The sequence below is a fragment of the Parasteatoda tepidariorum genome, chromosome 6, assembly GCF_982258835.1.
Source record: "Parasteatoda tepidariorum strain Cologne lab strain chromosome 6, Ptep-v5.0, whole genome shotgun sequence".
Taxonomy (NCBI): domain Eukaryota; kingdom Metazoa; phylum Arthropoda; class Arachnida; order Araneae; family Theridiidae; genus Parasteatoda; species Parasteatoda tepidariorum.
The window spans coordinates 30,894,284-30,910,036 of NC_141760.1; the positions used below are offsets into that span (position 1 = coordinate 30,894,284).

The 15,753-nt window shown below is 28.8% G+C and overlaps 1 protein-coding gene across 4 annotated transcripts in view; it reads right to left on the reverse strand.

Moving 5' to 3' along the window:
* LOC107439600 (uncharacterized) overlaps nt 1-15,753 on the reverse strand; it is a 104,994-nt gene that overhangs the window by 6,606 nt on the left and 82,635 nt on the right. Inside the window, exon 1 of one of the 4 annotated variants that reach the window (XM_043048634.3) lies at nt 5,530-5,805. The exons of the other annotated variants lie outside the window; for them this stretch is intronic. The gene's annotated coding sequence lies outside the window, so the exon portion shown is untranslated. Of the gene's footprint in view, nt 1-5,529; nt 5,806-15,753 lie in introns of those variants that run through there. 4 annotated transcript variants of the gene reach the window in all.

A 15,753-nucleotide genomic window follows, 5' to 3' on the forward strand; every position in this document is an offset into this window, starting at 1 on the left:
ATTAACAAAGTAAACTATCGAAGACAATTAAAGAATTAACAAACTGTGAAATTTATTTAAGCAAAGGCTTATTTAAAAAAATTGTCTTTGACCAATATGTTTCTTAAAAACTTGTTCAATCAAACGATTTACAAACGATTTCAACGAACATGTTTCTAAAGAAATTCTCTTATACAGATCTAGAACATTAATTTAAAAAGATAATATGATTACAAATTAACAAAGTAAACTATCACTACATCGAAGACAATTAAAAGAGTTAACAAACTGTGAAATTTATTTAAGCGAAGGCTTATTTTTTAAAAAAAAATGTCTTCGAACAATATGTTTCTTAAAAACTTGTTCAATCAAACGATTTCAACGATTATGTTTCTAAAGAAATTCTTATATACAGATCTAGAACATTAATTTAAAAATATAATATGATTACAAATTAACAAAGTAAACTATCACTACATCGAAGACAATTAAAGAATTAACAAACTGTGAAATTTATTTAAGCCAAGGCTTATTTAAAAAAAAAAATGTCTTTGAACAATATGTTTTTTAAAAACTTGTTCGATCAAACGATTTTCAAATTATTCTCAAATCAAACGAGGCACAAGAATTTTAATTTATTGTATTTCATATTTACGAATTCGGATTGAATAAAAACGATAAAGGCACCGCCAAGCTAGCGTGCATTCGAAAGTGGGTATTTTTCACGCCAAAACAATCATCTCAACTTTCAATTTTACATTCACTCAATCGCTAAAAGCAACCCATGTCAGTGTAATGGGGTCTGTTCACCAAACAGAGGAATGACCATAATCGGGGAGTTAAAAAAACAAATAAAAAGATGGCCAGTCATAGCAAATGCTAAAGGTTCAATAAACTCCGCCATCTTCTTTCCGTATTCCCTAGCATTGTGTCCAGCTGCCGGCGTTTTTGATAAAATCGGCAGGCGGAAGTTCTCTAAAAGTGTTTCAGCGGGTGGCTATTATTTACAGTTCGATCTTTTGACTGGAGGAAATGGAACACAAATTTCTTTTTAAAATCTTACTCTCTAATAGTAACTTTAGTTTTGCAGAGGAGTTACAGTCAATTACGATCTCACTTAGAATTGTTCTTCGAATTTGCAGACCGTAACGTTAGATTTACCTGCAACTTAGTAATTTTAATAAAATGGATCCCTTAAACAATAGATACTGCAAATTAATATGTAATTTTTTTTACTGATTTTAAAGTATTATAAGAGAGATTTGTTGATGATTCCGAAAGTTTTCATTTTAAGTATAACCATAGATAATTAAACACATGACAGACTTAAGGTTACTTTAAGGACTTAGGTTTGAACTCTTGAAGTAAGGACTTAGGTTTGAACTCTTGTTATCACAATCACTTTCAAAGATTGCTAATTTTACGTTTTTGGCTATTTAGGACATATCAAAATATATTATAAGATAACTAACTGTACCTCTGAAGCATGGCCCGCTTATAACATTAGAGCAAAGGTTGGTAAGTAATTTTAGGTAAGGGTCTGGATACTTCTGAATATTTTTATCGAGTTTCAGGAAAAACTATCATATTCCTTACTAATTTTTAAGCTTAATTTTCACTCATTATAATCTATAGAAGAATTTTTTTACGTAATTTATTTGAGTAAATTTTAGTTGCACAAAAGTTTCTAATTTATTTATAAGTATCCTAAACGTGTGTTTTCCAACTGCATTATTTATCGCACATTTGGAGAAATTACTACGATTCTTTACAAACTTTTTAGCCAAAGCTTTCATTGTCAATAATTAGTATTTCTGTAATCGATATGAAAATAGACGAGATGTTTTGTATACATTATTTCAAAACCTACTATATAAAAAAAAATTCAGCTTGATTTGCGAGTGATACTTCAGGTACGTTTAAGGATTCCCAAAATAAATGAATTTTGGAATTTCAGAATTCTTTACTTAGTAAGGAAATGTTGTCTATTTTATCTTACAAGAATAAAAATGGCATAAAAATTAAAATCGGTTATTATTTTCCTTTCATTCATCGTACTTAAATTAATAAAAACTAAAACGTTTTCTTTAAAAAAAAATTTTCTTTTGGTTGGCTAAATCTTCTGAAAGAAACTAGCTTTATTTTTTTAAGCTTCTTTGATAGTTTAGAATTACCTAAAATAAATTAAATTCTGATAAATAATTTAATTTTTTACGTTCTTAAAAGACACAAGTTTACATTGTTTTCGTAATTTTCACTTCATTAGACCATTCACTTGGTTAGATTTTTTCGCAGCAAAGCGTTCCAAAATTCAAAAATTAATTTATTTCTTTTTTACTCAGTATGAAGCTCAAAATAGTTTTAAGTTTTACTGAACTGAGAAAACGGAAAAGAAAACAGAACATTGTACACTTTCAACGTGGGCGGTTTGTTTGAATACCTGGTTCAATTGCTGACACTAAAACAATAAAAAAGGGAAAACAATTGGTTAGATTGCTCAGCAATTTTAAGAAAGCTGTTTCTACAAAGGTGTGTTCTACAGTGCTAACGTTTCGCCAGACACTCAAAAATGAAATTATAAGTCCATTGAACTTCAATAATTCTAGCGATCCATAAAATTATTGTTTAACCTTGACTGGCCTGTAAAATATCCTACCACATGAAATTTAAACGGATAGATCAAGCGAAGTAAAATTATAATATTTTTTTAGTAATGTTTTTTTTTTTTAAAATCATTGCTTCAATTTATGCTTACAAGGGAAACTAGGGAAGTGTGACTCGCCAATTTTGAAATAAACTAGTGGGATGTATGCCTTATGAGGAATAATTTTAGGGGGCAACATTCGTTTCGCCTCATAGAAGCTCCTGTGAGAGATAATAAAATAATTCAATATAAAAAAATCGATATTTTATTATTTCAATGCAGACTATTAGTTATTGTAATTGTCTCATACTCCAATTAATTTGTAATTAATTGGTTAATTAATTACGTTACTAATTAATAAATGAATTAGAAAATTAATAAATTAATTAGCAAATTAATTATTAATTAATTAATTGATTTACATTTACATACTTCTATTAATTTGGAAAATGTTTTGAAAAAAAAAAATTTAAAAATTTTATGTCAAATTTTTTTTTAAAATTAACTTGACAGGTTTTTCTGAAAAACTACAGATATATAAAATTTTCGAAATCAATTTTGACAATAAGTATGCATTATATAGTACGTGAAAGTACCACAAAATTAATTGGAGTATGAGATAATTACAATAACTAATAGTCTGCACTGAAGTAATAAAATACCGATTTTTCTACATATCGAATTATTTTTTGTCTCTCACAGGACCTTCTATGGGCCAAAACGAATGTTGCCCTCTAAAATTATTCTTCATAAGGCATACATCCCACTAGTTTATTTCAAAATTGGCGAGTCACACTTCCCTAGTTTCCCTTGTTAGCTACACGTGTGTAATGCATGCACCAATTAGTACAAAATAAGTTCTACAGGCAGTTGTAAAGCACGTTAACATAAAAAAGAATAATTTCATACAAAAAATATTTTTATAGCTATTATCGAAAAAGTATTAATTTTGAGGCTTTATTTATTTTTCTACAGACGTTTTTCTTTTAATATTTTTTCAGGATTATTACTGTTTAAAAAAAATTTCCCCATAATTTTAGCAATTATAACTCTTAATTTATTTCGAAAAATAAATATTATTTTTTTTAACAACCTTTTAATAAAAAATTTTTAATTGAGAGGCGTGCAATTTTCCACACTATTTTAAAATTTCAACTACAAAAATTTAAGATTTGAACCAAATCGGACGAAGAGTTTTTAACACTATAACTTAAAAAATGGCAACTTTTTAATTTTCCGGAAACTATGGACCTGATTCTATTAAAATTTTGGCATTCAAATTTAAGCAGTTTAAAATTATGTAAAAGACAGTAGATAACTTATCGCTCTAAAATTTTTTTTATCGTTATTAAAAACTAAAACAATCTTTTATAATTAAAGGAAGAGTTTCTGCGTGCTTCTACTAACTCCAGAACTGTTTGTTCTAGAGTCCTGACCCGATTCTAAAAATATTTTAGTTCCAATTGGGTATTTAAAACTCTAGGAGAAGACGATCACTGATACACAGACACATCACGTATGACCTCAGCGCCAACTGATTGATTATAAACAAGATGGCTTGTTAAAGTCAAGCAAAGTATCTCCACATCAGTCAAAATGTTAATTAACGTGAAGTTAATTAAACACTACGCAGTATCGGTCATCGAATTTGTTAAAATATAATTCTTTCTCGTCTACGTTTTTGATTTAACTTAGATTTATTATTTGCTTATGTATTTTATTGTAACTGTGATAAATTTTTGTTTCGTTTACCTGGGAAATTTGATGCATAATTAGTTGGGTTATGTTCTGCATACCATGTCTGTCTTTGCGTTAAGTGAGAAATATATAGAGAAAGAATTTAAATGAAAAAAGGTTATGTACTAAAAGAGCAAAATTAATGAGAAAAAAAACTGCCATACTTTCAAATTTCTTACGCCAATATGCTTAATTTATTTTGGTAATAAGTATTGCTGATGCTGTGTTCACAGATGCTGTTTCAATGCGCAACAAATATACTAATATAGGTATTCAATTTAAGTACTGTGTCGCTACAGGCTTTTCACGGTCCATTGAAAGTAATAGGTAATGAAAAAAATTGCTTTTAGAGGTAAATTTAAATTATCATGATTTGGCCACAAGCAATGGCATCATGCTGAATGACACTGAATATAGTTAGTCTTAAATTTAATGGGATTGAACTTCTACAAAAAAATGTTTTGCTTTATATAAAAACGTAAATTCGCAGGGAAGGGCAACGAACAATTATAAATAAAAATAAAATTTGAATTATGTTAGCGATATTATTGAGGTATCGGTACATGCCTTTCGATTTTCAGCATGATTTTGTAGCGTTGACTAATACCGATTTATTGTTTATTTCTTGTTTCTTTTTTTCTTCTTTTGGATATTTTGCTAGAAATAAATATTTGCGAAACAAAATTTTCTTTCATGGTATTATTTTTGGAAAAACTAGTTTCATAATCATCTGTTTATTTTTTTATTTTATTAATTCGAATAAATAGAGATATAAAGAAGCACGCAAAAAAAAAAAAGCTTAAATTAGGGATATAAAACGTTTAACAGGACTCCAAAAACATTGGGATCATATTTTTCAGATTATGAGACTATTCCCTCATATTTCTAGAGTCAAAATAATATACAGAGTTATTTATGATTCCCTCCGGGGTTTCGAAGTGTTATAGTAAAAAAAAACGAAGACGAATATGGCAAAAAAGAACATATGAAATTATTCTGAAAGTATTCAATTTTTATTTTAAGCAGTTACCGGTAGATGGCAGTAACATGTACCACTGAAGCCAGTTGTAGTAAAGAAAAATGGCACTTACAGGCGGAGGGAATTATGAATAACCCTGTATATTTCAAATAATGAAGTCTAATTACGAAATATTTTAATTAATACGAACTTGAAGATACAAAATAAATCCGATTAGTAAACCACCGAAAAGATGGCGACATCCTAGAGGATTTGTTTCACCAAAGTCTTTCTTTCATCATTGCAAGATAGAAAATTCGCGTAACGAATCGTCGAAGCTATACCATATCATTGAGTTATCTTCCAAAACAGTATAGAATGAATCCATCATAGGATCAAAGAATTATTGATGATTGTTAGAATAATACACATTAAACCAGAGGTGCTAAAGTTCGAAAAGTCATTTTCAATTGTCTTTGCAGCTTCAGAAATATTAAAAACTGGCATTTTATTGCCAAGCCTATAATTTCGAGCTCTAGAGCTCGCCTTTGGACTTATTCAAGCGTGCGCAGTTCAGAAAGATTAGACAATCAAGCGGTGAATGGTAATGTTCTCACTGTGAAGTGATAGTGGGTCATTTTTTCATCAGTTCGGTATAGCAAACAATACCTGGTCATATTTATCAGAGAAAATTTTATTTTTCCCAAATTCGTATCACTATAACAACTTATATCTATAAGGAAAAGAGTTTCAAAAAAAGAATTTTAAAACTACATTGTAAATTTATTAGATTTTTACATGAGTCGATAAAATTTTGAATTTTACTTTGCAGAATAGGATAGTAATCATCTGCGACTGCATTTAGTTCCGTTTTACTTCGTTTTCATATTATACAAATATGATCTTAAAAATAATATAAAATCGTTTAAAAGTTAGACACGTCATACAGACCGAAATTTAATTCGCAATATCTTTTACAATATATATCATAGAATTATTTTTTAAAAAAAGGTTATAGTTTCGTAGTTATACTGGAATGGCAGGACTTGGCGACATATTTCAACAAATAAGGAACATTCCTTCATTATAATAAAGAGCATTCCTTTTTGAAAAAGAAACAGCTATATATTACGTTGGATTTGATTGGACCACTAAAGTTGGCGCGACATATGCTGTCTTACCCTTAACAAATCAATTGCAAGATAACGAGTTTTAACTTTTGTTTCACTGTGGAATAAAATCGTCAGCAAGAAACAATATTTATTTTTCAACAGAGTATGACATAAATATCTTTATATCTTTCTCGAATCAAATGATCCACTCGAAATAATAATTAATTAAAATTAAAAGTTATTTTATTTAAATGAAAACATTTAATTTGTGTTTAAACATAAGTGTTATTTTGTAATTAAAGTATTTTTAATTTTTCACAACATTACTAAATCTTCTTCTAAAAGTAAATATCGTACTAAACTGTAATGTGAAAAATATATCACTGAGTTACTCGTTTTATATTTTCTATAACTTGCATTATTTTTGGAATTCACCGTTTCAATTATATTTCCCCACTAATATTATTATGCTGTTATTATTTCCTAAAATGAAGTTTATTAGGACTTTGAAGATACGCCTTGTCGAGTCCGGAAAAAATAAAAATATTAAAAAAACAAGATCTCCTGCATTGCATGTGGACTGATTTAGGAAGATTCTATTTTTTTTTTTTTTTTTTTAAGATGCAAGGGAGTTTCTGCATGTACTATGCGGCTTAATAAAATAAATGAATATCATTGGCTTTTTTGTTTTGCGATTACACCAAATCACATTTTTATAACACTATTAGTAATTCTAATAGCGCAAATCAAGACAAATTAGCTGTCCTCTGAAAAAATTATTTAAGGCCGGTAAATGCGAACTTAAAAACAATTCAAGCGATTTACAATCGCATCCTTAAATCATGAAAAACTGATTTTCTTTTATCAAGAGAAAAAATAAATTTACAATTCCAAGCAAATGAAACAGAAAAGATCAGTAACAATCTAAAAAAAAATAAAAAATACGAAATCCAAACTGCCCAATTACCTTTCTAGAAATAGATTGCTGTTAATTAAAATCTCCTCTATCTTCATTTGAATCGTCACACTCATTTTCTTAAAAGTAAAAAGAATAAAAATTTTAAAAAAAGAAACTAAGCATGAAAAAAAAATCAATTAATTAATCCTGGCATCGGCCCAGATCTTCATGCCCAAAAAAAGAAAAAATTCATCCAGTAGAACAAAATCGAATATCACTCCAACATCATAGAACACCGTAATTACATAACTCTCTAATCACCTGGTCACATTTGGTGAGGAATACTGACCCAGGGTTCTCTTGACTCTGACCCATTTTTGATGGACATGTGAAGGGTGCAGCTAGATTTAGCAGGATATAAATTTCGTTTTTATAACTTCCAGGGAATGAGAAAGGTCAAGACGATGTATCATCTAAAGATCCTCTCCCTTTCAAGGCCCCCCTCTAGGTTACGAGGTTGGTTCGGATGACATGCTACCAATTTTTCATCTGTAAATTTTATAGACTTGTGGTTATTAAATAACTTTTATTTGACACATTTACGATTATTTTTAAATCTATATTTAGCGAAGGTTTAAATCTATAGAAACTCTAACGCATTATGTATAATTATTTAAAAAAAATACTTAGAATACTTGAGATATAATATCATGATATCATTCGGAAAATTACAAACAAAAAAGTGGTCAATGAGAATTGTTTGTTTTATTTGAAAAGTTGTAGGATAAACCAACCAGTGAAGGAGCACTACCCAGTGAAGGAACATTTCATATATATTGATTAAAAATAAGAATTTGAAATTTTTTCTTTAGATTGATTGGTAACAATAGCTTACTGCCAAACAATAGGAAGTCATCTAGCAATGTTTTGGATTACCTGGTCAAATAGACTTCTCCGGAAAAAATTTTGAATTTGTCATTACCTCTGCAACACCTTGTTTCTTTGAAAAAATTATAAGGTGAGTGTTTGCATGTATATGTTTGAAGTGGAATTAATTGCATGTAATAGTTTTATTTTTCTCACTGTGAAAAAGAGAATTCAAAATATAGTTATTGAAGTTACGTTTTATTTTTTTAAAGCATCATAGCATAATAAAGTACTGAGATAAAGGGGTGTTTATTCACTGAATCACCAAACGATGAAAAACCAGTGAAGGAACAAGTATTCCTTTACTGGGTTTTTTTCTAAGTTAATGAAATAAAAGATAAACCTTAATTTTCTTGTACCTTTAGTGATGTTCCGCATCAAAAGTATATTAAAAATACGAAAAACAACTTCTAACCAGTGAGGGAACAGGCATGTTCCTTTACTGGGCATATATTTCCCAGTAAATGAACAGTATGTGTTAATATGTTGACACTTTAATTTTCAATTCATGATTACAAAAAAAAAGTTAACATTTTCTAAGTATTTATATGTTATAATTTCAAGAATAGGCTTGTTTTTAAATATTTGTATGGCTTATAAATTCATAAAAAGCATTAAAAAATAACCAAAATTAAGTGTTCCTTTACTGGGTGTTCATTCACTGGTAAAAGCTGTTCCTTCACTAGGTCTTCTTACTACCTGTTATTTGAACCTCCAAAACTTTAAAACAATATTATGTAAGTTCTCTGCAATTTTTTTACGTAATTTGCAATTAGTAACAAATATGTTGACACTGCCATTTAACTAAAATTACGAATTTTGAAATTAATATGATTTTTTAAAAGGCAAGCGAAGCTTAAGTGTTCCTTCACTGGTCAGTTTACCCTACATCTCTAAATTAACTACATACTTATTAGTAAACAGGACTACATCTTTTTAACCTAATTTTGTTCTTTTACCAAAGCAACTTTACCTTCATATTTTATAATTATAAGAACTCTTTACGTGCCTAAGAGATTATTTAGTAATAGCGTGAAGAGTTGGTTCCTAGAAATATTTTATAATTTTGTATAAATTAATTTTAATTGTATGCATTGACTAGTTTTTATGGTTTTCATAGTATAATATGCAGGTTTTGATAGTACAATAGAGTATGTAAGTTTTTGAAATAGAGTATAAATAGTTTTACATGAAATTTGTTCTCAAAGTTAATTTAATTTATTTACTGTTCAACAATTATAAAACTGTTAATAAGTTAGATACTGATTTAAATATGCTATTCATGTAATATATTGTGCAACAAGGAAATATCATAAGAGAGTTTGTAATAAAAGAACATTGCTTTTAGTTAAAAACAATTAATTTAGGGTGATAATCAAGATCAAAAACGTAGTAGAAGCAGAGAATAAGACTAAGAAAGGAAATATTACAGGAAAATATCGTTAAATAAGGGATAACAAATTATATTTTGCAGATAGAAATACCTTCATAATTTTTATTAATTTTATACTGATGGAAACCAAAGAAATTTGGATTTTCTTCATTTATTAAGGTACCATATCATGTGATTTATTGACGACCAATAAGAATTCAAAGATAAACAATGAGAAACGCTTTTGGACCACTATTTTTTTTATGTTACGTTGCGATATGTTAGAGTTATTTTATACGCTGAGATTTTCAAAATCATTTCAAAGAAATTTATCAAACCAAGAGTCAAACATTACAACTGGAAAAATTTTGAGAAAATATGGTAGAAATTACCACCCGTTTTCTAAACTTTTCCCTCAACGGCTTTCAATAATGCTGAATTATCGTTTTTTTTTTATGTTAATATTAGTACTTTTTTTTAAGCGTGCGCAACTTTTATTCAAAACAAGTGTTGTTTTAGGAAAAAGTGACAATACAAGTAAAATTATTTTATAAAAGCAAATTAATATTTCTGAAAGAGTGATTCATAATCAAATCGGAAGACTAAATCAAGAACCATTAAATTACGTAAATGCTAAACCTCTTGCTATGATTATAGTTAAGGGAAAAAAAGCGGAAACCTTTCAGAATATGAGTTATAGATCCCGTTACCTTTCCTAAAACTAATAGTCCAGGCAGTTCTTTGGCGTTGTTCCAGCGAAGAACTTCAAATTATGGAATATTAAATATGCCTGTGCATTTAAGGAGGTGGATGTAATGACTTCTCATCATTAACTAGATGAGGGAATGGATTTTGAAGTCATTTTCACTTATCGGATCACTGATCATTCTGTTCTGGAGGATGAGGTAAAAGCGGCAAGCGAGAAGTAAAGTTAGATAGAAGTAGCCAAACTTTGAGAGAACTGGAATTATTTAAGCGAAATACTTGTATAATTGTACTCTGATTGAAACCGTAAATATTTAGCATCGAAATCTGATAATTTATCAGTGATTCTAAATTTTTTACGTAACACATGATATAGTGTTTAAAAAAAAAAGTTAGCATCCTGTAAAATAAGCAGAGAACAGAAAGCATCTATTCAGGAAATTAAATTTTTTTTATGGAAATAGCCGTATAAAAAATAGTTTTGAATATCAAAAGCATTTTTAACGGAAGCCAAAAGGTGTAGTTTTGATTGAATTTGCTTTGGTATAAGAAAAGATGAGTTTTTAGTATTATTCTTTTTTGATTTGTAGATTTTAGTGGCTACAAAAATGTTACAAAAAAAATTAAATCATGTTAGAAATAAAGCTGATAAAAAAATTACACCGAGAAAAAAGTATGGTCGAAGTTACTATAATATGGTAAAATTTACCGTGTTTCTGGCTTTATGGGATAACCAAAAAGTGCTGTAATTTTCACCATAGTGTTTCGGTAATAACTTTTTGTAAAATTAACAATAACAATTACAAGATAATTTTTCACACTTAGAAACATCACAACGAATATTATTTATTTCTTAAATAAATGTAATTTTAGAGAGAAAATTATACATTACAATAAACTCTAAAAAAAATTTTTTTGTTAAAACCATTTTGTTTCCAGATAGACTTATTCAATTCTATCTCAATAATATATCGAAAAAGTTGCAAGAAACATGCAGAAATAAAAAAGCGTTTTTGCACTGAGAATACAGGTGCAACGGAAATACCTATAGCGATAACGCAGCGTGATTAAATAAATGCTTCAACTTAACGTTAATAAGTAAATAACAAACAATAAAACACAGGATGAGTAATTAAAGTTCAACAACTTTCACTCGCCTTTAAAATGAGTAAATAAATAACTAAAAATAAAAGAAAGAAAGAAAATAACCGTAATGGAACGAGCCATTGCTTCTAAGTTACAGAAACTTAAAGCTTAACTTTTACCTACGTTCGTTAATCAAACTAAAGCATCTCGTTATTATAGAAACACTTTATTGAAGCTTAAGATAGTTTTTTTTCTTTTTTGACTTAGATTTATTTACGGAAATTTTATAGAAGGTATAATATTTATCGCAGACAGTAGGAATCTATGTTTAAAAAATTTCAATTTAAGTATATGCTTAAAATCGTGATCCGTGATTATTTTAAAATACATAGCTTACAATATCAAAATATTACAGATTTCATGCAAATCAAAAGATATATTTTGAATAAGAATTGTTTAACCACAAGAATTGAATTACCACTTTTATTTTTCTCCTCTTTGTTAAAATTGAGAGGGAAAAAATTCATACCAAAATCAACGTGTCGTTTTCTTTGATACCTGTCTTGCTTTGCAGATTTGCAAAATTCAGTTGTGAGTTGTGACTTAATTTGAAAAAAAAAATTTATTTCAATTTCTTAAATAGTAATACGAAATCTGATATGTTATAATATATTATGATTGAAATGAATAGTTCATTTCCTCCCAGATAAATGAGATGCTCTCAACTCGAGTAGAAGAAGACCATTGATACACAACCACCAGAACTATGACCTCTGGAGATTGCTGGTTAAGGTCGAGCTGAGTTTCTCCACATAAGTTAGAATGCTAATACAACAACATATAGAAATCGAATCGTTAATTGAATTTGTTTAAACATAATTCTTTCTTGTCTACAACTTATATTTTATATAGATTTATTATTTGTTTATGTATTTTATTGTAACGGTGATTATATTTTATTTATGTATCTGGATAATTTGACGGGCTAGGTTTACCCTAAATGGAATGGAAAGAACAGTTGCTAATACAAGCAAATGCCATGTTTCATGTTTTGTTTTTCTTCTTTAAATAAAAAAAGATGTATGTTCCTGATATTGTCGATTTAAGATAAAGTATAAATCATCGGCTTCCAACTTAGAGGAAATTTCATAATTTAAAAAGGGGGAAGAGGCCAGTATGATTACAATTTATTTCCTCTCAAACCATTTTGCATCGTCAAAAATTTTTATGGTATGCTTTATTGAGCTGTCTGATGAGATGTTAAATTTGTTCGAATTTAATTCAGTTTGTCTTTTGAAAAAGTTTTTGACGTTTTGCAAGATGAATTTTTTGGATTTAAAAATATCCCCCAAGCAAAATAAGACATGTTTGAAAAGAAAGTAGTCACAAAATTTAGATCTCTGATGTGCAAGTCTTATCCTTAATTGAAAGAAAGAATTATCTCTCAACTTTCCATTGCGAGCCAGTATGAGCGTTACGAGCAGATTATGTTGAAAATGAAAACGACTTAAATCAATTGGAAGTTGATGGAATTAGAAATTGTATCCAAGAATTAGCGGAGAAAAACCAATCATGGACATCTCAAACAGATGAGACTAATAACACACTTCATTGCTTTATTAATATTTTTCTAACAATTGAAGATTATTTAGCTTAAATATATATCAAGAATATATAAATAAGCGAACCTTAGAAGCAATTAAGCATGCGCTTTTTATATTAACAACATAATAAGGCTGTTAATGTAAAGAAAATGCTATGAAAATATTAGTACACTTATCCAGATTTTTTTAAGCTCTTGTTCAATAATTAAAACTTGTTGAGAAATATTGAAAACTTGAGAGAATATAAAATATATACAGGAGTCTGTTTAGAAGAAATTTGGGTCCGTTAACGGACCCTTCACAAAATATCTTTTCATAAGAACGGACCCTTCACAAAATATTTTAACTTAAAAACGGACCCTTCACAAAATATTTTAACTTAAAAACGGACCCTTCACAAAATATTTTAACTTAAAAACGGACGCTTCACAAATTTGTTTATCTTCATTATTGTTTTGTTAATCGAATAAACCCTTCCCAGAGGCGAAAACAAGAAAGACAGATGTAAACGAATAAGTTTTGTCTTCGGCAAACGCTTCTTCCTTTATTCCTCCGAAATGAATATTCTGCGTTCAGCAGTATAGGCTAAATACCAAATATTTGTATGTTGCATCTCTAATTTTGAAGCAGCAATTGCTGTTTATTTTTGAAAATTTAGCTTTCTTTATTATAATTTTACAGTGCTGAGCATAATCTTGTATCTATTTACAATTTAAAAACTCCCTGAAAAAGGTTTTTGCAATAACCAGACCCTATTTGCACAAATTCATAAAAGCAGGACCCTGGTTGAAAGAATGTGACTTAACGCTTATTTTATATTCTCAAATTACGAGTAATTTTTTCACAATTTTACAAAAACCGGACCTTTCACAAAATGTCTGGACAGACCCCTGATATATGTTTAAAGTTTTTTAAGGAGGTAATATTGTAAAAGCGAGACCTGTTCAAAATAGCTTGGTAACCACTGCCATAAAAGCTGCTGTATCAAGAATGATAAAGGAAAAAAGAACGAACGAAAAGAGACAGTTATGTTTTGGAGTTCGAGTTATTACCCTGTATTACATGCATGCATTATATATTCATGTAGTACATGGTTTCTGTATAAGATTTTATTAAGTAGTGTAGAATTACGAACTAAAACTAGCATGATCTCAATTAATTATGCCAACACTTTAAAGGACTCACAACTAAATAATTGGAACTAAATCATGTTTTGTATGAACTTTTGAATTATTTATATATTAATATGTCCAAAATTCTTAATTAGCTAAATCAAAAATTATACATTAAAACATAAATTTAGCTATCACTAGAAAAAATAGGTCTCATGGCAAAGCAAGTTGGCACCTTTGTAACATATACAAATATCGTAAGCTCGTTGTTAAATCCAATTATTTGCAAATGTCGCTTCCAAGCTAATTAGAAAGTTGTCCAGTACTTTAAAATCAGACAGATATTTTTTAACATATTACAATCAGTCTATATGCATTAAAGCAAATTAGGAAATACGCGACGAATTACTCAGACTGAGTTTTGCTTCTGCTAATTGCAGTGAAGCTTCATAATGTTGTTAATAATAAGTTATTATTATTGTAAGCCAGTGGTCGGAAGAACTACATTTTTTTGTAGTTAACTACAACTACTTTATTACAATTGTATTTAACTACAACTACTTTTTTTTAAAATGTAGCGACTACTAACGACTTTCGAAATGTAGTCCCTACTTCGCTACTTTTAGAAGACTAACTTAACTGGCGAACTTAATTTTCACCAATATTCAAAATGATTTTGAATAAAAAAATTGGCTTGGTAAAATATGAGGAGATATTAAAAAGTTTCAATTCATGTTTACATGAAATAATTTTTTATTCTAAAGCACTTTTTACAAAGTTGTTCTTTTAACCTTCAAACTCTGTGCTTTCTCTCTGCAGTGATTTAAGAAATTATCAAATATTTGTGATTTAAGCGTTCAATGTTTTTTTATATCCTCCAAGAAATAAAGTACAGTGCGAAAAACAAAAAACTGATCACCCAGAATAACTTTTGATCTAATGATCGGATCTGCACGTTCTGGGAGTCAATCTTAATGGTTTGAGGGTGTGACTTCGCTAATTAATTGATTAATGCAGACGATATGTTAAGTTACGATTTCAGGTGCAAAAATGTACTTTATAGTTCCCGTGGAAACGAATTTTTAAAAAATCAAATATTTAAAATTCGCTTTCTCAGGAACAATTCGACCGATTTCCGATTTTTCCGAGCCTCAGACATAGATCTTGTTAACGCTCAAACGCTGCTTTCGCTATAAATCGCTACAAACTACTGTTTTTCTTTTTGTATCCCACTACTAGCTACGCTACTTCTTTTGAAAAGTAATGCACTATTTTACAAACTACGGAAAAAAGTAGCGACTACATTAGTTTCGCTACTTGAAACACTCTACTTCTGATCACTGCTCTAAGACAATTGCTAACTGCCTAAAATAAATCAGGATAAGATGTCTAGCCTAACTGCCTAGAATAAATCAGCAATGAATTATATTTTTAAGTTGCCTTAAGGTAGATGGGCTCATTTTTCTGATTTTTTTTTTATTTTACAAACTACTGTTTTTCTTTTTGTATCCTGCTACTAGCTACGCTACTTCTTTTAAAAAGTAATGCACCATTTTACAAACTACGGAAAAAAGTAGCGACTACATTAATTTCGCTACTTGAAGCACTCTACTTCCGAT